Genomic DNA, 27,039 nt, shown 5'->3' on the forward strand with positions numbered 1-27,039 from the left:
CACTGGCCTTCAGGTCAGGGGATGATATTCACACATAGGCATACTTCTGTAAATGTATAGACTTTCTGGAAGGATGCACAAGAAACTGATAACAGAGGTTGCCACTGGGGTAGGTCCTAGAGTGGAAGCCTGGTGAGTCACGGGTAGGAAAAGAATTTATTTTTTATGTATACCCTGTTTTCATTATTTATTTTTTTTTATTTTGTACTGCATGGATGGATGGATGGATGGATAGATGATAGCTAGCTAGCTAGCTAGATGACAGATAGATAGATAGATAGATAGATCGATCCCATTCAAGAAAATGAGTATAATTTTAAAGAATGAAAAGGACCATATTTTTCTTGGCTTTACATTAAACTAGATGGATAAGATATTCCCACTAGACCGTAGATGCCTTTTTTTCTAAAATGAAGTGGGAATGACTACAGAAATAGCTAATATTTGTTAAAATAAGAACTCCACAATTAAAGAAAATAACATTTTCCATTCTGAGTTTGATGTTGGAGAGATAATATACTGTTAATAATAACAATATGAACCAAAAACAGTATCTTACTCGCCAAAAAGTTCAAAATTCAATGGTCGTATATTGAGTGGCTGCTCTGAGAAGGAGCATTAGGGATTTAGGAGGGGGAGGGAGCTTGGGGCGGAAGTTCCTGTGGGGGACAGGAGCAGCATGGTTAAAGGCCCAGGGGATGTAACAAACCAGGCATATTCAGGAGCAGAACTTGTTTGAGACCATGTTCATCAGAGCCTCTGCCAGTCTTTGCTTTATGTCGGAGCAAACTTTGGTGTGGCCACCTTTGAGTAACCCAGCTGACCTTGTCTTAGTATTTTCCTGTAACTAGGCTCTGGTCTCAGAGTATGCACTTGCCCACGCTTCAGACAACTTCTAGCTTTATTCCCACCCACTCTAATTCCATTACAGCTTTCACAGAGGGAAAATTTGGCTTAGTTTTCTGTCCTTTCACTTTCTCTAACTGACTTTTGCATTGCAGAAGTGATTTCACCCTTAGTCACGTACAACCAAATGTCTGCTGCTTAGCTGCTCAGGGTAGGTGATGTGGAAAAGAGCATAGTCTCTGAAGTCAGTCAGGCAGGGCCTGTATTTACATTTCAAAGGTGTCCTCACTTACTGGCTACTAAATCTGCCTAAGCTATTTAGACTCTCTGCACCTGCTGCTTCATTTGTAGTGTAATCCCTTAGTTATGCATCATGAGTGTGGAAAGAGCCGGTTGACATAGCCTATTCTAGAAGGAAAGCATTCTCATTTGAACACTTGGAGGGTCCAGAGCATAAGGCATAACCCTGGCACTATTGGCATTTCAACCAGATAATTCTTCGCTGCGGAGGACTGTGCTGTGCATTGGAGGAAGTTTAGCAGCATCCCAGGCCTCTGCCCACTAGATGCCAGTAGCACTCCCTCGACCTCATATGTGACAACAAAAAATAACTCTGGACAGGAGCAATCATCACCCGTTGAGAACTACTGATTCAGAGGATGATTTTCCTATCAAGTTTCATTTTGGTTCATACAGAGTCAGACTGAGGTGAGTGTCTGGAAAATATTGTCTGTTTCTGGTGTCCCTTACCATCTGCCCTCAATCCAACATCATTAGGCATTGGAGAAATACTCTCCACGAGAGTCAGCTTAAGGCTTTCAGAGTTTAAGGAGAGCCTCTACAAGGCAAACAAATTTGGTCTTGCTAATATTGACCAATGCTTTGATAAAGGTTTGATGAATTATTACTCTAACAAAGTTTCTATCTCAGCAAAGACCTGTAAGAAATCAGAGAATGAGGAGGGACAGAAGATTTCATCCTATCACAGCAAAGGGAGCACTCAATAGCAAATCGCCTGGCACAAGACTTGATACACAACAAGGACGACCCATCTTCTTTCTTTCTAGGTCTCAGAATGCGGGGCTAGTTAGTAGTTAACTAGCTGCCATCTCTCTCCCCACTCCCCCAGGGTGGTGAGCAACAGCCTCCACATCAGGAACTGCGGGCCGTGACTTAGGTTTTACTCTACTTCTGGGATGGATTACATTTGTATTTATCAGGTCTGAAGTCAATCCAAGGAATTTGTACTTTTTAAAAAAATCAACGGATGGTTAAGAGAGGGGAGAATTTCTAATAGGTATGAAGGTGACAGTATAAAACCCATCACAGTTATGGTGGGTAATGGAAACTGGAAAAAATTCTTGCATGAGTTGGTTAAAGTGCCACTGATTAAATTTAAACAAGATGCTTCAAGTGAGAAAAAAAGATAGAATCCAGATGATAGGGTAGAGAGAGGGTGAAAAATGGAGGTAAAAGGAGGATGAAGCAGTGACTTAGACCATTCTTTATCAAGAAGAGAGCAGATGTAGAGAGCAAATGCAGATTTATTTTTTGTTTAAGACAGGACGTCTGAAACCAACTAAAGGTTGAGGGAAACAAGCCAGTAGAATAGAAGAAACTAAAGGTACTAGAAAGGAGGGACTAAGAAGGGAACAAATTGTCAGAGAAGAAACATCCCTCCCTCTGAGTCTTGTGGAAGGAATGAGAATAAGAGAGACTTCCCTTATAACTTACTGTTTTCAATTAAGTGGTTGAAATGCTTTTCATAAAATGCACATGGAAAGGTAAAATATTAAACTGTTATCAGTCATGAACAAACTAATTTCAGCCAGCTTTAGAAATCTGTGGGTAATAAACTGGTGACTAAGTAGTCATTAAACATTTATTGTTCACATGTCATAAGGCATTGGACTTCTGCCAATTCTCTAAAAAGAGAGGCAAAATTCTTTCAAAATGTTTGTATGATGTTAAGTATTAATCTGGCCTTAACAGTTTCTAATTTTAGTCACTTTCAGTCAAACTGGTCACTATTAGGAGCACTTTTAACAAAAAAAGGTGTGTACTCAGCTTAGTAGGCAAATATTTTTTGAGCACATACTATGTACAAGTACTGTGTGTGGTTTGGTTTAGTCGGTGTTGAAAAAGAGATGGAGGGTGGAGAGCTGTGCTAGGAGAGTTTGGCGGGCCAGAGCTTATGATGAGTTATCTAGACTCACAGCAGATATTTAAAATCTCAGGCCCTTGAAACAGGAGGTTTTATAACATAGTATATACAGAATATTTTATTATCAGCGGAGTGCTAGATACCATACTGAAGAAACACCCGCTGTCCGTAAGAAGAGAAATCAAAAGAAAAAAATCCTTCTATCTGCTTTGGCAGCATATTTCATCATGCCAAAGATAAAGCAAGAAAGTCTTTTGAGAATTTTTTATTGGAGTCTGAGTTTAAATCTGTAGCACAGAAACAAATAACTGAATGCCCTCTGCTGAGATGCCTCGTCAATTTTAAAAAGTCAGACCAATATCTTTTTGCCTGAAGACAGTTGGCTGGACTAGAGACTATTTTAAAGTCTACTTCAGCTCCAAGAATTTTATTTTTGTGATAAAACCACTCAAATGTATAGAAAATATGATATATTTTTTGCTCTTTTCAAACAAATCCATTTTTCTGTTGAACACAGTTAAGGGATAGTTTGCTATGCTTTTTTGTTTTGGCAATTTAGGAAGAGTTTCCATGGTTTCTGTGGCCTCTTCATCATGTTTTCTGTGTATCAGCTTGACCATAAGATTATCTAAGGCCAACATCGTCAGTTCTTTGGATGTATGTCCCTCGGGCATGCATTCCCACAAACGCAGTAAAATTTGGCTTTAGGGATGACATAATTTTAGATAACACATTAGTGTGTGGCCCATCAAAGGGCTGTAATATATAAACAGATATAAGATATATCTGTGATATTAAAATTTCATGATTGGGGAGGATTAGAAAAAAATAGATATAAAAAGACTTGGAAGGGGAACAACAATGGGGAAGAAAAAGTTGAAAAACACTGCCCTAGGGCAAGGAGTCCTCAGGGATTTAAAATGTATGGGTCAGGACTCTGATACATCAAATAGTATACTTTTTGTTTTTTAGTTTTAAAAGTCTATATTTAAAGAGTATCCTCCCTACTTTTCTAATCTACTGTGGGACACTTTGATATTTTAAATTTAGACATTTTCAAATTCAACATAGCATGTAAAACTCAATTTATGCAGAAACTTTTCTTGTGACAAAAGGCATATGTTAAAAAACAGCGGTCTCTTTTAGGTCAGCCTGTTCTGTGTGGCCGCCTGACAGCCAGGTGTTGCGGAAGGCTGTGGAAGGAGAGTGAGTGGGCACCAGAGGACATACAGGTCAGACCCAGATTTGCTCTGGATTAGCCTTGCAATTTGGGGCAAGTCGCTTCAAGCCCATACACTCCAGTCTTCTCTTCTGTAAAACAAGGATACTAATACTTCGCCTTATATGATCATTAAAGTATTTGAGATAACGGGATATCAGGCGCTGGCTGTTTTCTGAGTTAAGTGGTAAGGCAAAGTAAACAATAACTGGGTAGAAGAGAACAAGACGCCCAGCGGACCTGTTTTGCCAAACTTCACAAACATCCTGCTTGAGTTCCTGCTGCTGCTGTTAAAAAAAAAAAAAAATATTGTGTGGAGAATGTAGCCCATGCCCAGTAGCTTTCAGAGTAGGATTTGGGCTTTGCATCAATGAAGAGACATCAGGATCATCAAAGACACTGGCAGAGAGCAGCATTTCTCTTGCTCCATAAAATCACCATGATTTATTCCTTTAATAAAAAAAATCAGGGGCTTGTGCAGGCACAATAGCTGTGGTTTTATGAAGGGAAAATAAGCCAGAATTCCTTGTGGTGGGGCTGTGGCCACAAGGAGTAAGATCTGGATTATTGATAGAGGCTGGCATCATTCCACAGTGGCGCAAACATGATTGGACATCGGATAGCTTCAAACAACTCGCAATTGTCTTAGGTGAGAAAAATTCAAACGATACTAAACCAGACTAGCTCTGTTTAAGTAAGGGCTGCAGTGTCTTTGATCCGAGGTTGAGTAAAGTGTCTGGAGTAGGAACAGGAGAGGGAACACAGTTATCTTGAAGCTTGCACTGGTTGCTGGTTGCCCACTCAGCAGATGTAAGCAGTTTCGCTGTCACCATGAATCAAGGGCTTTTTCCCTCGATGTTATAAATAGGGATGGGTAAATATTTTGGATTCATCAGCCTCCAAGTATTTTTCAAATGTTTTGGGTTCAACCAAACAGAATACATCGTGCTGAGCACATTTCTCCTTGATTTTTTAAGGACCGTGTGTGAGTTATGGAAAATGGAATCCATATGTTTCTGCTTCATTTACTCTTAAATCATCAAAAGGTTGTGTTGTAAGAGCTATTTAATATCTAAGATGCCTTTTGAGCTTGATTTTTAAAAAATATATAAGACACTTAAAAGTTTTGGTTTCTTTAAAAGACAAAGACGGGGGAAGAAGGGAGGGAGAGAAGAGACAGAGAAAGGGAGACAGGGTGGAGGGGAGCGGGTGGGGTGGGGGGGCAGGCACCTAGGAAGGCCTGTTTTACTAAGACAAAATACATTTGAACACCAGGAAGTTCAAACCCATGAATTTCAAACGGGTCCAGAGTTAGGAAACAACGGCTCCTCTCCAACCAGTTTCAGAAGCAGCTCTGATGACTGCAGAAAAGCAGCTGGTAACTTGGCAACCGCACCAGGGAAGAGAGGGCTGCGAATGCACATACTGTTAGTGACCCACCTAACACTTGTGCCCACTGGTGCAGAAGCTGTTACTTCCAGGCCTTCTGAGGGCAGTTGCTCCAGTCCAGATAAAGAACTCTTTGCCCTATTTTACCATGGAAATATCTGCTCTCAGTATTTTCCCAGGGTTGTCCTGTCCTAGGCCAGCAGTTCCTATCTGTTCCTCTGCCATCTGGCCCAAATAGCTGGCCACTTGACTGGATACCGTGTGTGCATTTAGGATGGTGTTTATTTATTGGGCAGTTTCTTTAGAGAAATATCTCATTTTGCTCACAAGAGATTTGAGAAAGCATATAATTTCTGTAAAGTAAGAAATAAGTAGGCGCCCACAAGTTGGTAAAAAGCCAAATGTAAAACTAAGTTTTCTTGCCCCCATCTCAATATAGAGTCACACTGTAGCAGCTCTTTAGGCATCTTAGGCATGCCTCATCATTTATATATGGCATCTTATGAAAGGTTTCAGAAGAAAAGCATACAAACTATTTTATGTGATGGTGTAATTGAGATAGATCTGTAAATCTCTGTAGAGGATATATCCATCTTCTGAGAGTTATAGAATGTTAAGTTGTAGAACTTCATTAACCAGCAGGGACTTTAGACTGTCCTGTGAATTCCTTATACATCCCAGTTTGGGGTGAGGGACAGTGTTTTGGAATCTTAAAGGGTGGGGTTCTTTTTTCCCCCAACTCCTAACCCTAAAAACCATTTAATAAAATGTACCTTAATCTCTTCATCCAGCAATTACTGCTGTTAAGGTTTTGGCGAATGTTCTTTGAGTTAAGAGCACACACACGCACATGCATGCACACACATGTGCACATGCATGCACACACACGTACAGAGTTTAATGAGATCCAACTGTTTATTCTGTTTTGTAGCTTCTCTTTTTAGAAATATATTGTGGACTTCTTCCCATGTCAGTAAACTGTTTTTGCTTTATGAACTTTAATGCTTGCAAAGTATTTCATTGTAGGATTGTACCACAATTAGCTTACTGTCTCAGAGTATTTTTAAATATGAGGTTTAAAAAAATTATTTCAGATACGTTTTAGAATGTTGACCTTAGAAAATAAACTAGCCATCACTTCTACATTTGATACTTTCTTTCATTTTAGACCAAAGCACAGACACCCTCTGAGAGCCATGGAGATCCGTCTCTCTCTGTGAGGAGATGCCAAGCTCTCCTACAGAGATGATCCTTTTTAAAGACCCTAGAAAAGATCAATAAGACACTCAGTAAATTTTGCTTCTTTTTGCTTCCTTAGAAAAGAAGTCGTTTCCACCTTATTTCCACACCAAGAGCCTAGTGACTTAAATCCACCTGCCTATCTTTATTCGATGCTCAGTCCATTGGTAAAGTTGCTGGAGTCGACTTTAAAGAAAGCTGAGGTCCATACTTATTTTGCTGTCGGTTTCTCAGTTCCCTTGCCCCTTGTTTTGGATTTTTCCAATCTGTTACTAGAGAACTCAGCCCTGTCCCTTTTGTTGACAGGTTGCCAGGATACATCCAGGCGACAAAGGCTGGTTCCTGTTCTGACAGCCTCAGATACTACAGGAACTCCTGCAGGAGGGGATGTGAGTCTTGGAGCTTCCAGCGATTTTGCTTCTGTTCCCACTAGCCCCTCCCTGAGGGGCTCAACGGGCCATGATAAAGGCTAAAATAGAAAAGGTAAAAGAACAACGTTACAAGGTGAGGCTCTCAGAAGGTATGCTCTTTCTTCCTGGTCTTGTAGCTAATCAACCTTAAATCTTACCTTTCACTAAGAACGGCTGCTTAGTTTAGATAATCTTGATCTCTTCCACTTCTTTCTCACCATCGTGTAGTAAAAACCTTAAGTACTACTAAACAAAATAATAAATACTTTATTTCATTGAATGACGCTCTCAATAATGTGAACTATGGATTAAATGTTCTAATGGCTAGAAAAGAATCACATTTTATTTGAAGGGATGATTTTTAAAATAATTTTCTTCAAAGAAAAGTAGATAAAATGTCTTTAACATTATTCCAGGACTATATGTTTATTAGCCAAATTGTCCTTGAAAGAAAAGGGGTGATAAAGTCTATACTTACTCAATTGACTTGGTAGATTTTTTTATTAATTGAGATAAAATTTATATGGAGTGAAATATAACTGATCTTAAGTTCTTAAATTCAAGTTTCTAGAATCAGTGAGTTTGATAAATATATACAACCATGTAACCCATCACCTTAAGATATAGGACATTTCTGTCACTCAGAAAGTTTCCTTACATCCCTTCCAGTCAGTCTTCCCTTCATAGCAACCACTGTTCTGATTTGTCACTAGAGAATAATTTGGCTATTTATGAACCTTATGTAAATAGAATATTATGGTATATGTTTTTGTATCTGACTTCTTTGGCTCAACAGAATGTGTTTTAGATCCTTTCATGTTGCTATGTATATCACTAGTTCAATTCTCTTTATAGGTGAATATGATCGCATTCTACAATTATGCCACATTTGTTTATCTATTCTCCTATTGGTATTTGGTTTATTTCTAGTTTAGGTTTCCTATAACTAAAGCTGCTATAAACATTCTTGCACAAGTCTTTTGGTAGACATATGTTTTTATTTATCTTGGGGTTAGACCTTGACTTGAAATGATGGATGATAGGGTAGACATGTTGTTAATCTTTATAATGGGTATGAAATGATATGTCACTGTGATTCAGTTTGCATTTCTCCGATGCCTAACGAAGTTGAGCATTTTTACATAAGTTTGTTGATTTATGTCTCTCTTTTGTTAATTATCTGTGTACATTCTTTGCCTCTTTAAATTTTTTCATTTTCATACAATCTTAATGATGTATAATTTACATAAAGTTAAATACATACATTTTAAGTACACAATTTGATAAATTTTGACAAATGATTACATCCATATAACTAGCAAGAATATCAATATAAGAACATTTCCATTAACCTTTATAGTTCGTTCTCCACCCACCTATCTACCCATCAAGCAACCACTGATCTACTTTCTGTTACCTATGTATTAGCTTTGCTTATTCTAGAGTTTCATTTGTGGAATAATTTAGTATATATTCTTTTGTATCTGATTTCTTTTATTCAGCATAATATTTTTGAGAGGGATCCATGTCATTGTGTGTATCAGTAGCTTTTTTATTTTTATTGTGGAGTAATATTCTATTGCATGAATATGCTATAATTTGTCTATCCATTTACCTATCATGTATACTTATGTTGTTTCCAGTTTTTCAATATTAAGAGTAAAAGCTGCTATAAACATTTGTGTATGTCTTTTTGTGGAAATATATTTTCACTTCTCTTGGGTAATTATTTAGGGATTGAATGCCTATGACATCAGGTAAATGTGGGTTAAACTTTGTAAGAAACTGACAAACAGTTCTCCAGAGTGGTTATAATATTTCACATTTTCACCAGGCTTGTATGGGAGGATCTATTTTTCCACATCCTCGCTAACACTTTATATTAGCAATTTTTTAAATTTTGGCCATTCCAGTGTGTATATAGTGGTATGTCTGTGGTTTTAATTTACATTTTTCTAATGATTAGCAGCTAATGATGTTGAGTTCTAATTCGTGAACTTATCAACTAGTTATATATTTTCTGTTGTGAATAATCGATTTAAAGCTTTTGCCCATTAAAAATGAAACTGAATTGCTTGCTATATGACGTTTTATATATATATATACACACACACACACACACACACACACACTCTTGCAAACATTCCTTCCCAATCTATGGCTTGCCTTTTCATTCTTAATGGTGCTTTTTAAAGAACAGAAGTTTCCACTTTTTATGAAAGAAATTTTTAAATTCTTTTTCTTTGAAATTTAGTGATTTTTGTACTTTGTCTAAGAAATCTTTATAAATATTGAGGTCACAAAGATATTTTCCTATGCTTCTAGAAGCTTTATAGTTTTTATATTTATATATATTTTATATAGCTTTTATATTTAGTTCTGTGATCTACATTGAGTTAACTTTTGTGTGTGGTAAAAGTAGAGTTGACATTAATTTTTCCCTTCAGTTATTTCTCCATTCTTTTTTTAAAAGATTTTTCTCTTCTCCATTGAATTGTCTTGGCATCTTTGTCAAAAATAAATTGACCACATATGTGAATCGACCATATATTTCTGCACTCCATTCTGTTACATGATTCCATTTATCTATTTTTATTGGCATCATTAATTTTTAATAAGCCAGCTCATCTTGGCTTATAAATAGTGAAGCAAGTATTAAAAACAAATATACAAGTCGAGTTCTTCCATGACTGCTTGCCAGTGGAACCATGCACAAGAGTTTGAATCAGGCTGGACATTTTTTTCTTTTATGTTGTTCAAATTTTTCCCTAGGCAGTATAGTAATCCCCCCCTTAACCAAGGGGATTATATTCCAAGACCCCCAGTGGATGCCTGAAATCATGAATAGTAACAAACCCTATATATACTGTTTTCTTCTATACATGCCCAGCTATGATAAAGTTTAATTTATAATTAGGCACAGTAAGAGATTATCAACAAAAACTAATAACAAAATAGGATAATTATAACAATATACTGAAATAAATGTCATGTGAATGTAGTCTCTCTGTCAAAATATCTTATCGTACTCACCTTTCACTTAAAGGAAGTACTTTATGGCTTCTCTTTGGCATATCCTAATTATCACCATCACTACTCTTGTGCTTTGGGACCGTTATTAGTATAATAAATGTTATGTCAACACAAGCTCTGTGATACCAACAGAGCGACAGTAGATCTGATAACCAAGAAGGCCACTAAGTGACCAATGGGTGGGGACGGTAAACAACATAGATATGCTGGACAAAGGGATGAATCACATCCTTGTGAAACAGAGAGGGACAGCATGAGACTGCTACTCAGAATGGCACATAATTTAAAATTCATGAGTTGTTAATTTCTGAAATTTTCCATTTAATATTTTTGGGCTGTATTTGACCACTGGTAAACTGAAACTGTGGAAAGCAAAACCTTGAATAAGGAAAGATTATTGCAAGCTGATTTGAAGTTATTCTATAATAAGCAAAAGCCAAAAATATAAAGTTATGCATTTATTCAAGAATGATAATCACAGTTAAAGAGATGTATGGTTCAAACCCTGTTATACAAAATGTGACTTGAACTTAATTTCGATCGATTGATTGATTCATTCATTTGTTCAATAATTTATTGAGTGTCTACTATATTATAGACGTTGTTCTAGATGATGAGAGAAAAATATTTCATGGTTCATAATATTTGCAAGGAAATATTATTTATAATCTCTATTTTATTGCCTATTTCACAATGTGTTTCTCACAATCACAGAGAAAAAAATTTATACCTGGCAAAATAAGCATCAGATTAAATGCTTCATGCATTCCTGTGAATTGACAGAAAATTATCAGCACTCAAATGTTTACTAAGGAAGAACATTTCTTTAGGCTTTCCAAGTTTGCTATCACTGTCATAAAATATCCATATCTTTTGAGCCTGAGAATGTAAACTACCATTTCTTTCAGTTGCATTTTTCAGTTTATTTTAGAATTTTAATCTTATATATTATTTCTAAGACAAATTTGTCTGAAAAACTAGACCCTAATATGGCTTTTTCTTCTCTGAGTCTACATAATTTAAATGAATATGTAATACTTTAAACAAATTTCCCAAAATCTCTGGTGAATGAAACATTTTCAAGAATATGTACAATTCTGAAAAAATTGTAAATGGTAAAGAATGTGAACAATTTCAGAACAACTTTCCTGAGGGAGCAGTGGTGATTCCTATGGAGTCTTAAAAACATTGAAACATTTTTTTAAATATCAAAACATCAAGTATGGCAATAGGCATCCTGGGGACAGCAGAGGGGGAGAATGTAAAGGAGACAAGTTGATAATAGGTTGAAAGTGATGAAAAGCTGCAAATAGAATGTCCAGGGTGTAATGTGCAGGCGAGCATTTTTTTTTTGAGAGAAGGTCCTAAGAGGAGCCTGATTAAGTTCTATGTCAGCAAAACTTGGTAAGGTTCTGGTTGCACTGAGTTCTATTTTCTAAATTCACATCGATTAATACTTGGGTGCTTCACTGGAGTCCCATTTGTATGCTCTAATTCAGGAACTTTTCCTAAAATACCCAAATAGTAAATAATTTTGGCTTTGTGGGCCATTACTCTACATTTGTAGGGCAAAAGCAGTCAAAGACAAAGACATAAATGTGTAAGTGTGGCTCTGTTCCAATAAAACCTTGCTTACAAAAAGAGGTAGACAGGTGGCCATATTTGGCCAGTGAGCTGTAGTTTGTTGAATTCATTCTAATTTTCAAGGAATCCTGATGAAATATTTTCTAAAATCATACATGAAAGTTAAAGGTCTATGGCCTCAAAACCGTGCTTCTTCTGAGTGCCTGGTACTTTGGGGCTCTCTTTAGGAGAAAGACGACTTCCAAGAAGAATTAAACTTTGAAAGTCATCTGCACTCAGGGTGCTTGTGGTCAAGAGAGACAATATACGAATAAGCCCAGCTCAGAGAAGCCAGGCTCTCTGCTTCTCCTTTAGCTTTCTACCTAGTCATACAGAACCCAGTGCATGTGTCTACTGAGTCATATAGCCATCTCTGCTGTGCTTATCTAGCTCCATTAATGCTGGTCATTTATGATTTGATAAACAATCTTTACTGTGAGGTACAGGGCTTGACTCAGTACATAGTCCTTGGCTGGATTCTCATTTATCGTGGATTAAGTAGCTATACTTATAAAGCTAGAATATTATTCTCTTGAGTTAGTATTGTAGAGAGGATAGAACAAGGATTCTCAGGAATCCCTAAGACATGAATAAATACCATAAAACTAGCTGTTAACTCTTCCTTTCCAAGAGTCCTTATATGTTTTTATTCCTTAATTTAAATAATGAGCTTGATTTCTATTTTAAAAACTAATATAAAATCAAGCTAATTTCAACTCATTGAAGATTCAGTAAATTTTGTTAGCACCTACAATGTGTCTGGCACTGAGCTAGGTGCTGGATATGTTCCTATGGAGAGAGTAAACCAGCCCTTAGTGTCTTGGAGTTTACATCCCATTGAAGAAGACAAATACTGCACATTTAAACAAGACGAAAACATATTCAGTAAGTGCTATGAAGAAAATAAATAGCAATGTGACTGAACATAACCGTGATGGTGGTAGCTGTGGTACATGTGTCATGTATATGTATGTACATGTGTGTGTCCATGCATGATATGTGTCTGCTTGTGCGCTTATATGCTTGCATATGTTCGCATGTGTGCAAGAGTGCACACGTGTGTCTGTGTACATGTGTATATGTATGTACATGCATGTGTGTTTCTTTTATGTGTGTGTGTGTGTGTGTGAGAGAGAAATTACTTGAGAAAGAGTAGTCAGGAAGGATCTCTTTGAGTTGATAATATTTAAATAGAGGCCTGAAGGACAAAATGAGAAAGCAATGCAAAGAACTGGAAGAAAATTCTAGGCAGTGGCAAGAACATATACAAAACCCCTTTCCAGTCCCTCCCCTAACCTACACCAGAGTGAGTATGAGTTTGACTTGTTTGTGGAACTGAAATGTGAACGTGGATGAAGCACATTCAGACAACAGAGAGTAAAGGGAGACCAAGGCAGAGACATAAGGAGGCACTGGCTTATAGACGGCCTTCACGGTCAGGAGTTTGGATTTCGTTTTGAGAGTAGTGGGACAACCATGGAACATTTAGTCACAGGAGGTTTAGAATTTGTCTTGTAGTTTAAGTAGTTGAATATGGCTACTCATAAAAAGATCGATTAGAGGTGGCAAAGGTGGGAGTGGTTATTCACCCACTGGCTGAAACAGCGTGTGGATGGTGAGGCACATCCATTCACCTGCCTGGCAGTAAACCTAGGAGTACAGGCAAAATATCCAAAAGGGGTAGCCTGCCACATCAGTGATAGGTCAAGAAATGTTCCTGGCTGAAGTAATATAGTATCACAAGAGGTTATCCAATATCAGAGAAGTAGACCAAAGACTGGAGTGAAAGAATATGAGAAAGGAGATACATTAAGATGCAAAAAAGCAGAAAGAAGAGATGAGAAAGCGAGCAGAAAGAAAATATAAGCAATGACTAGAGTAGGCAGTCATTAATAGGCAATCATATAGAGAATGAAAAGGTGCTAAATATTTTTTAGAGTGTCTGCCGGTCCCTTTTACCTTTTCTCTTGCTCCCTTCTCCCCACCCCCACGCAAGCCCACAATAAGATTAAGAATCTAGTTGGACAGCTGGGGAAAAGGAAAACATTCTCGTGATCATCTCAGCCTGGCCTCACCACCAGTGTGACTTCTCCTAAGTCAGAGATGTGGTTAAAGTTTATTTTTAAATTACTGTGAAATGAACAAAGAACAAAATGAGAAGTAGTGAGAGTGAGAGATAAAAGAAATAAGCAATTGGAGAAAGACTCAGAATTCAATTTTCGGTGAGTTTTATAGCCAACAATTGTCCTTATTAGTACCATCTGACCTGGTTATAATCCAGCATATCATTATCATGTGTTAGATGGACCAGCATCCTGGCATGGATTCATTGCTAAATGAAGATTATGACAATGATTATCAATATATTCTCTTGACCTAGAAGAAACATAGAGAGGGATGTGTAGAAGGGTGTGTGTGTGCGTGTATATGTGTGTATGTATTGTCTGTGAGCAATTGGAAGCAGAGTACTCAATGAAATGATAATTATAACTAATAAGATTCCAGCCTCTTGCTAAGCAATGACATGTATTCATTGAAAGGATAGAAATACATATATTTAATTTGTGGGAAACTATTTTTATTATGGCTCATTCTAAAATTAGAAATGTGTAATAAGAAATTAGTATTTATATCACTTGAATCAATTCATGGCAATTTCCTCTCAAAATTACCAAATTATTGTGCAACATTAAAATAGATAAATCTTGGATTGCTTTATCTATTCAGTTCCAAGCGAACAACTATCTTATATATGAAACACATGACATTTCAATCTACAAAAATTAAAACCACATTTTCCTTTTCAGTTAGCCTATTTCCTGTGTCAAGTACCACATCAAGTGGAGTTTAATTGTTTTAACTATTAGGGTATTTATGGTCAACAAGAAGTTTCCAAATAAAGACTTCAACAGAAGCTCACAGGAGAAGCTTATTGATAAGTAGCACAGGAATACTGTTTTAGCTAACATCACTTAGACACTATCCATTGCTTGTCTAAATAAAATTAGTTCTGTTGTGATTCGTCATCAATTTAATAATCTTTAAATGTAACTGAATCTATTTCAATGTTAATATAGTAATCAGAATTTAACAATTAACCAAAAGGGTCAAGATTTTTAGCCTAAAATTCCATTACTCTTCCACAAGATATTCATAAAGACATATCCTAAATCTACGCATTTTCGAATTTTGATTTCATAACGTCTTGAGATATTTCAGTCTATTCTATATATTTTCTCATATAATTTTATAGTATTATGATATCCTAGCATTTGAAAAATTAGAAAACTAGGAAAACTATGAACAAATAAATGAGAACTAGCTCACAACTCTTAATTAGAAGCTTCAGAAGACAACTATGAGGGAAAAATCATTAAGAAAAAAAGTAAAGCTCTTGAGAAATTTCCACAGTCCACTGAGAGCAGATGAGGGCTTCTTAAGCACATCTCATTTGCAGCTTCCCACCCCAGGATCCAAGATGGTTCACAACACAGAGAGGAAGAATCTTTTTAGTCAACATAGGAGTCATTGGCCATATTTGTCTCCTAGCGGAATAGCTTTTGTAAATGGGACTTCTAGGCATCAAAGGACAAGAAAAGTGAAGGAGAATGAAAGGAAGTGGACGCACATGATGCCATGTGTCCCATGGGCCTCTCCTGGTGGAATTCTCTGAAGAGTTCGCCTGGGACCTGGGCTACCCACAAACCATCACAGAAGAGCCACACAGGAAAAGAGCTCTAGTAGACCCTAGGATTGGGGGCCCAAGGATTTGTCCATCTGTTCTGTGTAAAGACGGTAGAATGCTATCGCTTCATGCCGTAATAGTTGCATCCATGAGGGAAAGGCCAAGATATCACAGAAGCATTAGTGTTGTTGAGACTCTGATTGCTTTGATAAAAAGATATGCCTTTATATCTTCAAGTGACTGGAGTAGGATTCTTTTTATTTGTGGTGACACGCAATTCTAATGGATCCATAATTGAAGTAAACATGTTGTAATAATTAGCCTGTTCACTCGTGGTGGGGAAGGGTTGGGTTATTTGGAAATATCTCTAATGAATAATGTGGTGGTGTTGATGGGAATGCAAAAATTGTCACCAAATAGCTCTTCTTGGCTCCACTGCCAGAGGCAATATTTTGGCCGAATGAATTATTAAATAACTCCAGTTCCGGGCAGGCCTTCTTACTGGACTCATGTGGCCTTAGACAGCGAGGGCATTTATTATAAGGATGCATGTGCATGGAAACACAAGTGAATCTAACAACCAGGCCTCAGGAAGCACAAGAACTACGTGTTCCAGAGGAATTCCTAGCCAAAGAGTTGAGTAGGCTCTGTTCTCTGGTTCAGACCCCAAAATAATAGGTAATTCTTCTTAAAAGTTTCAGAATTCTAGAGGAAAGTCAAAGGAGCTTCTCAACCATGTTCTTTTTATTTATACTGAGTAGAGTGTTAATTGGGTATTACCCTCATTGGCTTTTCAGGCTTATGTTCGTCAGGTCTCTTTCTTAAATTATTTCAAAAGTCTGAGCAGAACTAGAGATCCCACCCCACTTCCCTTGTAGGAGAGGTGGAGAAAGAGGCCTCTTCACAGCCAAGCTCTGTGAATCTGACCTGGTCACTGCTTTTCCACCTGTGAGGTGATCTGCTTCCTCTTTTATACTTGCCGTGATTGACCGCGATAACACCGAATATAATTTTTCATTTCTTATTGGGGACATTGTTACAAAAGCTTCTTCTTTTCTCTAATAGGAATATCACAACATACCAGGAGCACAGATGTTCTGTAGACATAGACTAGAGTATGAAAACTAAAGTACATCATGCGTCTTTTGTATCCAAGTAGCAGTGGCAGCCCCTTATGGACTTTTACCCGAGTGTTCCAATATTAGCCTGTTGTCAGGCTCTATTTGATTTCACCCGCAGTCACTTCCTCTCCCTCTCTTCTGTCTTCTTCTGCATAATTTATTTGCCATGATTTTTCATGCTGCTACTCAACTTCAGAACTCTTTCTCAGTGTCCTCTTTGCTTTAGCAACCATTTTGGTAGTGGTTATCCTTCCTAAGAGAGGAATGTAATTAGATCAATTCATCTTTTTATGTCAGGCCACACATGTCATAGACTGCTGTTGAGCCTACTGATTGCCAGCCTTTTGTCCAGTGCCCAGCTCTGTTCCATTCAGCTCAGATTGGGGGTGGACGATTGAGTAACATGGTTCATATTGATTAGATTTGATAATTTTGGAAAATGTATTCATATTTCTCATAACTTTTCAGTATTTCTTTCCCTTTTAGGACCTCAAGTTGGAATGTCTTTTAACAAAATGTGAATAAAATGTGACTCGAGTTAGTTGGAGAATGAAAACTTTGGAATTCCTCAGAATATTTTAGCAAAAAAGAATAATTTCAAAATGCTATAGTTAGCCTCCTAATTACATTTTACAACCTGCTAGATTATTTATGGAAATATGGGGACAAAGACAGATATTAAAACCACATAATAACAATTATGATATCATACATCTTACCTGCCGCACAATGCGTGAAGCGTTTTTTCTTACTTTTAATCCTTACAATAACACTGCCAGGTGAATATTATCATCCCGTAAACATGAAGTGATACTGAGGCACAGGGAAGTTACACGTCCCAAGATTTCACAACCAATAGGCACTTTGGAATTAGCATTCGAACTAGGAGGGATATGCAGAAAGTGCTTTCAAGTGGAGACTAATGAAGTGTCACTTGATTCTTTGCTATAAGCTACTTTTTCTGTTTTTACTTAGCAAATTAGACCTTATCAGTGTATTTTACAGTTTGCTAGAATTGGGACATTTTTTTCCTAGAAACGATAATATCAAAATTAAGATATGAATTACCTGGCCTCATGCCACATAGAAAGGGGAATGGGTATTGGATTAGCATCCAAAGAGAAGATACTGTTGGAAATAAAGTATTTCATTCTTTAAGGTCTGTCTAAATGTAGCAAAATTCTACTGCAGAAGTTCACTTTCTGATCCAGAAGTATTTGTCAAGATTTTTAACCAAAATATTTAGACATATTCAGCTACTAGTGACATAAGATGGGACATGGAGGCAACTGTCTGAACCAACATTAAACAGAATTTCAGAATTGGAAGGAACATACGATACAAGTCTGCCTTTGCGCAGTACACATAGTCTCACTAAGTTAGGTACAAATTACATTTTGTGAATCAGAGTGATCTATTTTTCTACTAAAAGTTTGCTTTTACAGGAAACTCTGCAATGGGTCTTTTTAGGAAACTAGAGAACTTCCTTTTTGTAGTCCTTAAATGTTAAATGTTGATGTTCTCCAGATTTTATTACTCAAGATCTTTTTTCAGTTGTTATGTGTTATAAGAAAATCTATAAAGATTCCTCATTTCCTATAGGGCAATCAGATTTCCTGAGATTAGCTATAATGCTTTTCGGAATTTACCTTCCCAGTTGCTTATGTCAGTTACTCACCATTCTTTTTTTCTCTCATTTTACCTACATCTCATTACCCATCTGTGCATACACATGTGCATGCACACACACGAAACCACTCACATCTACAAACTCATATATACACATCAATTTACACACTCACATCCACACACATATTCCTACACACTCACACTCATCTACTCACACCTATCCACCCACATCCCAATCACTCATACACACATCCACACACACACATCCAGTCACATTCACACATACACCGCATTTAACAATTCATATCTACCCACATACATCCACTTATATCATACCATCCACTCACATGTCTCCAAACACACACGTTTATCCACTCATACTCATGTGTATACACGTGTCCATTTACATATACATACACTCACACTGAACTACACACATGCATACACATATTCATAATTCCACCCATATACTAACACCCATCCTCACACACCCACCAACTAATATTGCAAATGATGAGTTCATCTTTTTTATTGCTAAATAATATTCCATTATATGTGGAATATTATTTATCTGTTCATCTGTTGATGGATATCTAGGTTACTTCCCTGTCTTGGCTATTGTTAACAATGCTGCAATGAACATAGGAGTGCATATATCTTTTTGATTTAGTGTTTTTCTTTTCTTCAGATAAATACCTAGAAGTAGAATTGCCAGATCGTATGGCAGTTCTATTTTTAATTTTTTTGAGGAATCTCTATACCATTTTCCATCGAAGATGCACTAATTTACAATCCCACCAACAGGGTACAAGGGTTCCCTTTTCTCCACATCCTAGCCAGTACTTGTTGTTTGTCAATTTATTGATGATAACCATTTTGACAGGTACAAGGTGATATCTCATTGTGGTTTTGATTTGCATTTCCCTGATGATTAGTGATCTTGAGCATCTTTTCATATATCTGTTGGCCATCTTTAGGTCTTTTTGAGAGAAATAACTATTCGGGTCCATTTTTTAATCGGATTGTTTGATTTTTGATGTTGTTGTGTCAGTTTTTTATATATTTTTGGATATTAACCCCTTAATAAATATATTATGGGTGAATATATTCTCCTACTCATTAGCTGTATTTTCATTTTGTCGATGGTTTCTTTTGCTATGAAAAAAATGTTTAGTTTGATATAGTCCCATTTGTTTATTTTTTCTTTTGTTTCCCTTGCCTGAGGAGACATATCAAAACAGACACTGCTAAAAGTGATGTCAAAGCAACTAATTATCAGTACTTGGACAACTCTCCAAGGAATTATGCTGAGAGAGAAAAGCCAACCCCAAAAGGTTATATACTGTATAATTCCATTTACATAACATTTTGAAATGAAAAAACTTTAGAAATGGAGAACAGATTAGTGATTTCTGTAAGTAAGAGATGGGGACTTCGAGGAGGCAATAGGAGAGGGAAGTGGGTACAAAACGGCAAAATGAGTGATCTTTGTGGTGTTGGAACTGTTCAGTGTCTTGACTATAGTGGTGGACATGAACATGGAAGGTAAAACAGTATTGGTCTTAAAATATACACACTATGAGTGCAAGTAAAAATGGATTGTATCAATATCGATATTCTGATTGAGATATACTATAATTTTATGAAGTGTTATCATTAGGAGAAACTTGGCAAGTATACAAGGGATCACAGTATTATTTCTTTGAACTGCACTGTGAATCTACAATAGTCTTGATATAAATCATAATTAAATATAAAATTATATCATTATCAGACCTAAAAATTTGATATTTGTTTTTAATATCTGGGTATCAAAATCCATTTTAAAGGATCATGATGTGATCAAACCAAATGGGATAAAATGCACCTAGGAAAATGTAAACTTTTAATTAGATGCAAATCATCAGTTGCATCAGTGCAGACTGAGGGAGACGTGGCTCAGCAGCAGATCACATGACCACAACTGAGATCTCGGGACATAGTGATAGGCAGACCAGCCATTCACCAGGGCTTTAAGCAACACACTCGAAGTCTGAATTACTGAATGGGTCTTTCTTTGTGAAGAAGCACACAGGAAGGAAATCAGCAAAGGTACTCCATATTGTGGGTGACTGCATCATGTTAATGCAATAATTTCCCTGTGTGTCTCTTCTGCTTATAGAGAATTTCCAAATATGACTCAATTATAGACAAAATACTCAGTCTCACCTCTGTATTAAAATGACATCTACCTCTTTTTTCTGAACACTCTCCAATGTTGTTATGCAATTTTATAGTATATTCCATTTTACTCAGAGATGAGTAACTCAAAGGGTGGTAAGAATTTGAGGTTTATAGTATATTCTATTTTTTCTTTGCTTGTGTTTATTAGTGCATATGAGATAACTAAACAGTAATGACCATGAACTATTGATGCTATTTAATAGGGTTACATAGAAAGTGTCGTGATGCAGCATGTTGGGGGATCCTTTTCATTCTAAACTCTGTAGGGGAGGAAAAGGTTTCTCTACCCTCTTTGGTTTAGTGGCTAGGTCTGTGAAATAAACTGACAGGAGACAGATTAACAAGAGAAGAACAAAAAATTTACTGGAGGTGCATTGCGCATGCACAAGGGAGGACTCAGAGATGAGTAACTCAAAGGGTGGTAAGAATTTGAGGTTTATATAACATCTTAACAAAGAAAATAAATTTATGGAGAAATGACAAGACAAAGGAAAAGGAATTTAGGCTTTTAGGGACAGCAAATTGTGGGAAGGTAAATATATGGGAGAAACTAATAAAAGATGAAAGTTATTTAGTTATGTTGTTAAATAGGTTCCTCTTGGTGCTTGTCTTTGGACCGATAAGAGTCTAGAATTTTCTCCTGGTAAGTAAAGTCTGCCCTTCCTGGTAGAAGAAAGGGAGACACTTTTACCAATGTATGTCCTGCTTTTAGGCAAGTAGAGAGAGGGCAGAGAATTTTTCTTGTATCTGCTTTTTTCTCAATTGCTTTCAGCTCAAAATAATCCTTATACCAAAGTGGCATATTCTGATACCCTACGATTCCAAACAGGAAATAACTCTACAAAATGGAATTGTCTTTCAGCTCCGAATCCAAACTGGAAGTGACCCTTTACACCTAGCAAGGGTTTAAGTATTCACCTCCAATTAGAGGAGGCTGATCACGGTCCTGAGAACACAGTTGAAAGGAGAGAAGGAGAACACTGTCGTGCACTCAGCACTCTCACTAACAAGGAATGTAGTCAGTTAGCCCAAAACAGTGTGCATTTAAGTCAAATTTCTGAAGAAAATAGTCAATGAAGACTCTATCTGATAGAAATATGCAGAAGTCAAAACAAAGAATACAGTCAGAGAGGAAATGGGGAGAACAAGCTCAAAGTGTGGACAGCAAAGATGTATAGACTACTTTGAAGAGAATGAAAAATCTGAGTATTGTTTCCTGAGTCACACTGGTGAAGGGTTCTTACCAGAACTAAACAGAGACACTGGACCCCACTGTATCATATTATGCCAATATTTATGCTTCTGTTACTACATAGTGAATTGTAATTCTCATTCTAGAGGGCTGATTGGGGCATCTCAGCAAGGCTCTTGGAATGGAGTCCTTGCCTCTATCCCATAGTGTTTCCAACGGAATCTAGAGCTGGGTGATCATGAGCTGATTAAGATTCTGGGTGTGGGAAAAACTAGCTGAGCAACATTTTTGCAGAAGGCTACATTCACAACTCTGATCTTTTTCTGTTTGGGTGTTTTAGTTTTCTGTTACTGCTGTAGCAAGATACCACAGCTTGGCTGGCACCTTGTTTTTTGCCTCAGGAGATCCATGGTGGACTTCTGACTTTTAGAACTATAAGATAATGATTAGATTGGGCCCATCACTTCTTATACGGTTTTCTGTAGAATATAATGGGGTTAAAATATAAGCCACACATTTTTAGAGATGAACTGGTTGGCATTGCCTTATCTCAGTGGGTCCTAACATTTTTGGCACCAATGACCAGTGCTCCTATGAGAATCTAACACCTGATGATCTGAGGTGGAGCTGAGGCAGTGATGCTAGCGCTGGGAAGCGGCTGCAAATACGGATGAAGCTTCACCTGCTGCTCACACCTCCGGCTCCGCAGCCTGGTTCCTAACAGGCCACTCATCGGTACCAATCCACAGCCCAAGGGTTGGGTACCCCTGCCTTATCCCTCCAGAGCAGCTACAGGATGCCACATTCTTTACTAATTTCCTAATGGGACTTTGTCCTTACTATATTGGATCCTTCTAGACTTAAAGCGGAGACAGCCGGACAATGGAAACAGTAAAACAAATAGAAACAATACAGAAGATGGGAAAAGAGACTGTTGAAAACACAAGAAAGAGAAAAAGTCAGAATTCACAAAGTTGATTTTAAATTGAATTCTTATAATCAAATATCCCAATGTTTCTGATTCTAGATGTGACCTAAAATACACATGGATCTTCCTTTTGTTTACTAAAGGAAAACAGAATGAAGCGGTTGATACGCTCACCGACTTCTTTGCTATCTGATCGTTATTGGGCATGGGATGGAAGGAGGCTTTCGGTAAATTTTAAACCACAAAAAAATTAAACTATAAGCTTAGTGTGTTTGCAAATAAAGAGCTGTCACCACATTTCATGTTTGGCTTGGGCTCTGGGGACATGGAGATTGAATGACTTCCACCAACGGACTCTTTTTAGCAGTTTTCTCCAGCAGGGGATATCCCTTGTAAGACTCCTGAACAATGAAAGGTTGTAGTATGGAGAATTCTGAACCATCAGAGAGCTCAAACCATCTGGCTTGTGAAAGAGTGCCTTGTTCCTGAGATTCAGAGATGTCAAACAGAATGACAATAGCTCTTCAATGACTTATTTATATAGGAGGATGAGAGGTGTGGGAACAGCAACAAAAAGCCCATGTTTGGGAACAGGCTTCAGCTTGTGGTCCATAAACTCTCAAATCTCCAGAGTCAGGACCAGGAAAATCATGCTGAACACATTAGAAAATAGAGGCGCATTCATTACACACACAGCAGAAACCCAGCCTGCTTCATGGGCTCAGCCCTGTTTTTGACTCTCTTCCCAGGGACTTTCTTCAGAAACAGCTTTAGGTGGAGAGAGAGCATTATTAACAAAAGGTGTTGATGTCTGTAATGAATGGTAATGACGATCAATTTAAGTGTTAGCCAGGCTCTGGGAGGCACCGACCTCCTGGAGGTGGATAGCACTGAGGCACAACTTTGAGGCTGTTGTAGGGTGAGTAGGTGATGTGGTTATAAAGGTTCCTCCAGGATACAGTGAGGCCCATCTTTCATATGCCAATCTATCCTGGCCAAGCCTCTCCCTTCAAGAGCGGCTGTATTCTTCATCGTGTTTGTTTCTACCCGGCTGCGCTAGTCCAGTGACCACACTTCTGATACTACCACTCTGTGGCTTAGAAGTCTGTGCCAAAATATTGCACTGAGTTAGCACTCTGAGACAATAAATTATGAGCATGAAGACAGTGGGAACTCAGTGCAAGCATAATCACATGGGGGCCAGTAAACACATGCCTCTATTTGCAATTTCAAAAAATGGAATATAAATCAGGATTATCTGTAGTTTTCCTCTACTGTTTTTTATCATACTTTAGACACTTGTTGGATGTCAGATATCTCAGATATCTCATTCTAGGTTGAGAAGTTACTATTGTGCTGCTCTTATACATTTTCAGTTCAAACTAATCTATCAGTGGTACTTGACAAAATGGCCAGTTTGATAGAAAGAGTGCACTTGATTCTGTAATCCTTACAAAGAAGCATAATTCTCTTTTGAAGGATTTTCAACCCAAATCTTGAGTTGCTAATAGCTTGTTTATGGTTCTTTTTATTGACAGATTCTTTCTTTGGACACATAAGATATCCAACATCCTTCATCTGGGAAATCAATTAATGGTAAACCAAGGATTGTTGGCTTAAGCAGAAGAGTAGCTCTTATATTAATGGATAACTAATAATTATGGGAATGCCTCCCAAAAGTTCAGATGGTCTCCAAAACACATTTCTTGCACATTTGTGTTTTTCTTTTTCTTTTTTTCTTTTTTCTCCTTTTATCATCTCCCCTGTGGCTGATCTCTAAACACTGTCTGCTTGATTTTTTCTTTTTCCCCCTCTGGAATTAGATGCATCATTTCCTATGACTCCAATAATGTATGAAAATTCTTTCTCAGGTCACTGGTTATTTATTTTCCCCTTGAATATTTTCCTCCCTCCTAAAACCAAGTATTTCAACCTCAGTTTGCTTTCATTAGGAAGTTTCCTTTCTGAATTTTTACCAATACATATGTCATGCTTTTCATAATTATCTCTCATAGAAAAGGCTTCAACAGGATTCCCAAAGTGTGAGAGCTCCTCAAAGTGATTTTTAAATATTTAATTGAGGAGAAAAACTGAGAAAAGGGACATTTTAAAGCAAGGATCACAAATGATCACAAACTCAAATGTCTTTGAGAATCAAGCATGAACTATAAATTAATGGATCAAGGGGCTGATGAGAAACTTTGGAAGAGTGAAGACTGGCTGTCTGACCTATAGACAAAGCCTTTATTCAGTATCAGTTTATGTTGGCTGTTCCCAGTTTGGAGTGTGGTGCTCTGTATGGCCAGATCTTCTACTTTTTCAAAAGAAACTAAAAATTCAGATTTTGTGTGACATCTCCCAATTTTATGATAATGGAAACTAATTCAAACATTTTTAACTCTATGCAGGCCAAAAAGAATATACCTATGAGCCAAATTTGGCTTTGGACCACTGCTTTAAAGTCTTTTTAAAAAGAGCTATTTGGAATAGAACTATGCTTTTGCAATAGAACTATCCCAAATGTCAGAAAATATGGTATGTAGATTTGTTTATCATTCAATGGCCTGACTCTCCCACTTTTTGCCCATTTCTTGAATTTCTATACATTTCTGTGATTATACAGATGCTTTCCGTAACCACTCTAAATTACATGGTCATACCTGTGTGGCATTCATGACTCTTGAGTACTCTATGATTTGGATACTCAATATAGAGTGAAAATTACAGGCTCAATCTAACAATAGCTGTCATCAGTGATATTTTGAGCCTCAACAACGTAAAATATCCTTGCAGAGGCTCTACTTAGAATCATAAAGAGTTCATTTCTCCCATTTTCTGTGTCCATAGCTTTCCTAACACCATGGACTGTTATGCCCATACTGACAGTCCGATTGAATGAAAGTGAAAGAACTTATTTGTTGGTTTAAAATTCTTTACAGTGAAAGAGAGACAAAGAAGAGGAAATTTTTTATTATCTTCAAAATCAGCATGAAAATGCCAATATGGACAACCATATCCCTTTGAAGCTATATGCCTTCAGCTAAAGCGTTTCCATTTTTTACCTTTCATTCACTGCTCCTGTCTTTCTCAAACCAAATCACCTCCAGTTCCCTGTTGTTCTCACCTGGCCTTTTGTGTCCTCACATCAGAATTACTGAGAACTGCTGATGCCATGGCCCATGTGCTACCCAGAAGGGAGTGTGGAGAACCAGTTAGAGTGAGCTGGACCAGCTACCCTCAACACTTCCTGGTCACTACTGATCTATGAATGCCATCACTTCATTTTGACTCTCAATGTGGCAGCGATGGCCTTAGGGCCGGGCAGTCAGTAGCAGAAGAGTGTCAAGTAAAATTAAGGAAAATGTAAATATGCCTGAAATGGCAAGTTTCCCCTTATGATTTAATTCAGTCATAAATGGAAGAGCAACATTTCCTACTTCTTGACACATGGCAGTAGTGTAAAAATTACGAATATATATTTTTCACTGGTCTGAATGAGTTGAGTGTTGAATGTTAAGATAAGCATATATTATTTTCTAAGATGCTATGAAATAATTATTTGCATTTATATTTATTGCAATAATAAGATAATGAACAGCTTGACTATCACAGATTTTTATCATAGTCTGAGGGTAGTTATATCAGTCAGGAGACAGAAACTGTACCAATTATTGAAACGAAGAGAATTTAATGTAAAGATTTGTTAACCAGAAATGAAGTTGTTACCTAGGTAACTAGCAAGATAAAAAGAGAACACTGCTATATAAAGGAAGTGACTACTACCATTCCTAGAGTGAAATATCAAAGGAAAGAGGTTTGAGTTATTAAAAGTTAGAAACTTAGAAGTGCCTTATGGAGCTGAAAATCAGATCTCCAAGGAGAAGGCACAGACTGACTGGCGATGTCTGGTCAGGGAGGAAGAATAAGTCTGGTCTGCAAGTGTTGAAAAACTGTAAACTGGTTTCAGCTGCTGCTACAGGGAAGAACTGCTTCTGCTGGGCTGAAGAGGTGTTGCTGGGGTGATATTCACAGGAACCCCAAGCAGGCAGGAAGCTTTGAAAAAAAAGCAAGTCCTCTCTTCCTCCTCCAACCTCGTGTTTTCCCTTCAGTTTAACACTATTAGCAGAGCCAGCTGGCAAAGCAGAAGTGGGGTACACAGAGTCCCAGTGCCAGCATCACAAAGCTGAACATACAAAAGAGAATTTGGAGTATAGAGACTGTAAGTTAATAACTTGCACAGCAGTGGTGCCTCCTAGCTCTTTCAAATGCTCAAGGAAAAAATAGATTCTTAGTTTCCTGAAGTAAAATATGTCATTCAAATTTGTTCAAAAAAATCTA

At 37.3% G+C, this 27,039-nt stretch overlaps 1 long non-coding RNA gene across 5 annotated transcripts in view; it reads left to right on the top strand.

Annotated features, from left to right (window-relative positions):
- Positions 1 to 27,039, top strand: part of LOC107195772 — a 62,390-nt gene that overhangs the window by 30,530 nt on the left and 4,821 nt on the right. For 3 of the 5 annotated variants that reach the window (XR_003046728.1, XR_003046727.1, XR_001517013.2), the window contains 2 exons: positions 1,338 to 1,554; positions 7,164 to 7,361. This is a non-coding gene — a long non-coding RNA (uncharacterized LOC107195772). Of the gene's footprint in view, positions 1 to 1,337; positions 1,555 to 4,156; positions 4,243 to 6,936; positions 7,061 to 7,163; positions 7,362 to 27,039 lie in introns of all 5 variants that reach the window. The other 2 variants (XR_003046730.1, XR_003046729.1) reach the window with 2 other exon arrangements.

This window comes from Pteropus alecto, unplaced genomic scaffold (assembly GCF_000325575.1).
Source record: "Pteropus alecto unplaced genomic scaffold, ASM32557v1 scaffold20, whole genome shotgun sequence".
Taxonomy (NCBI): Eukaryota; Metazoa; Chordata; class Mammalia; order Chiroptera; family Pteropodidae; genus Pteropus; species Pteropus alecto.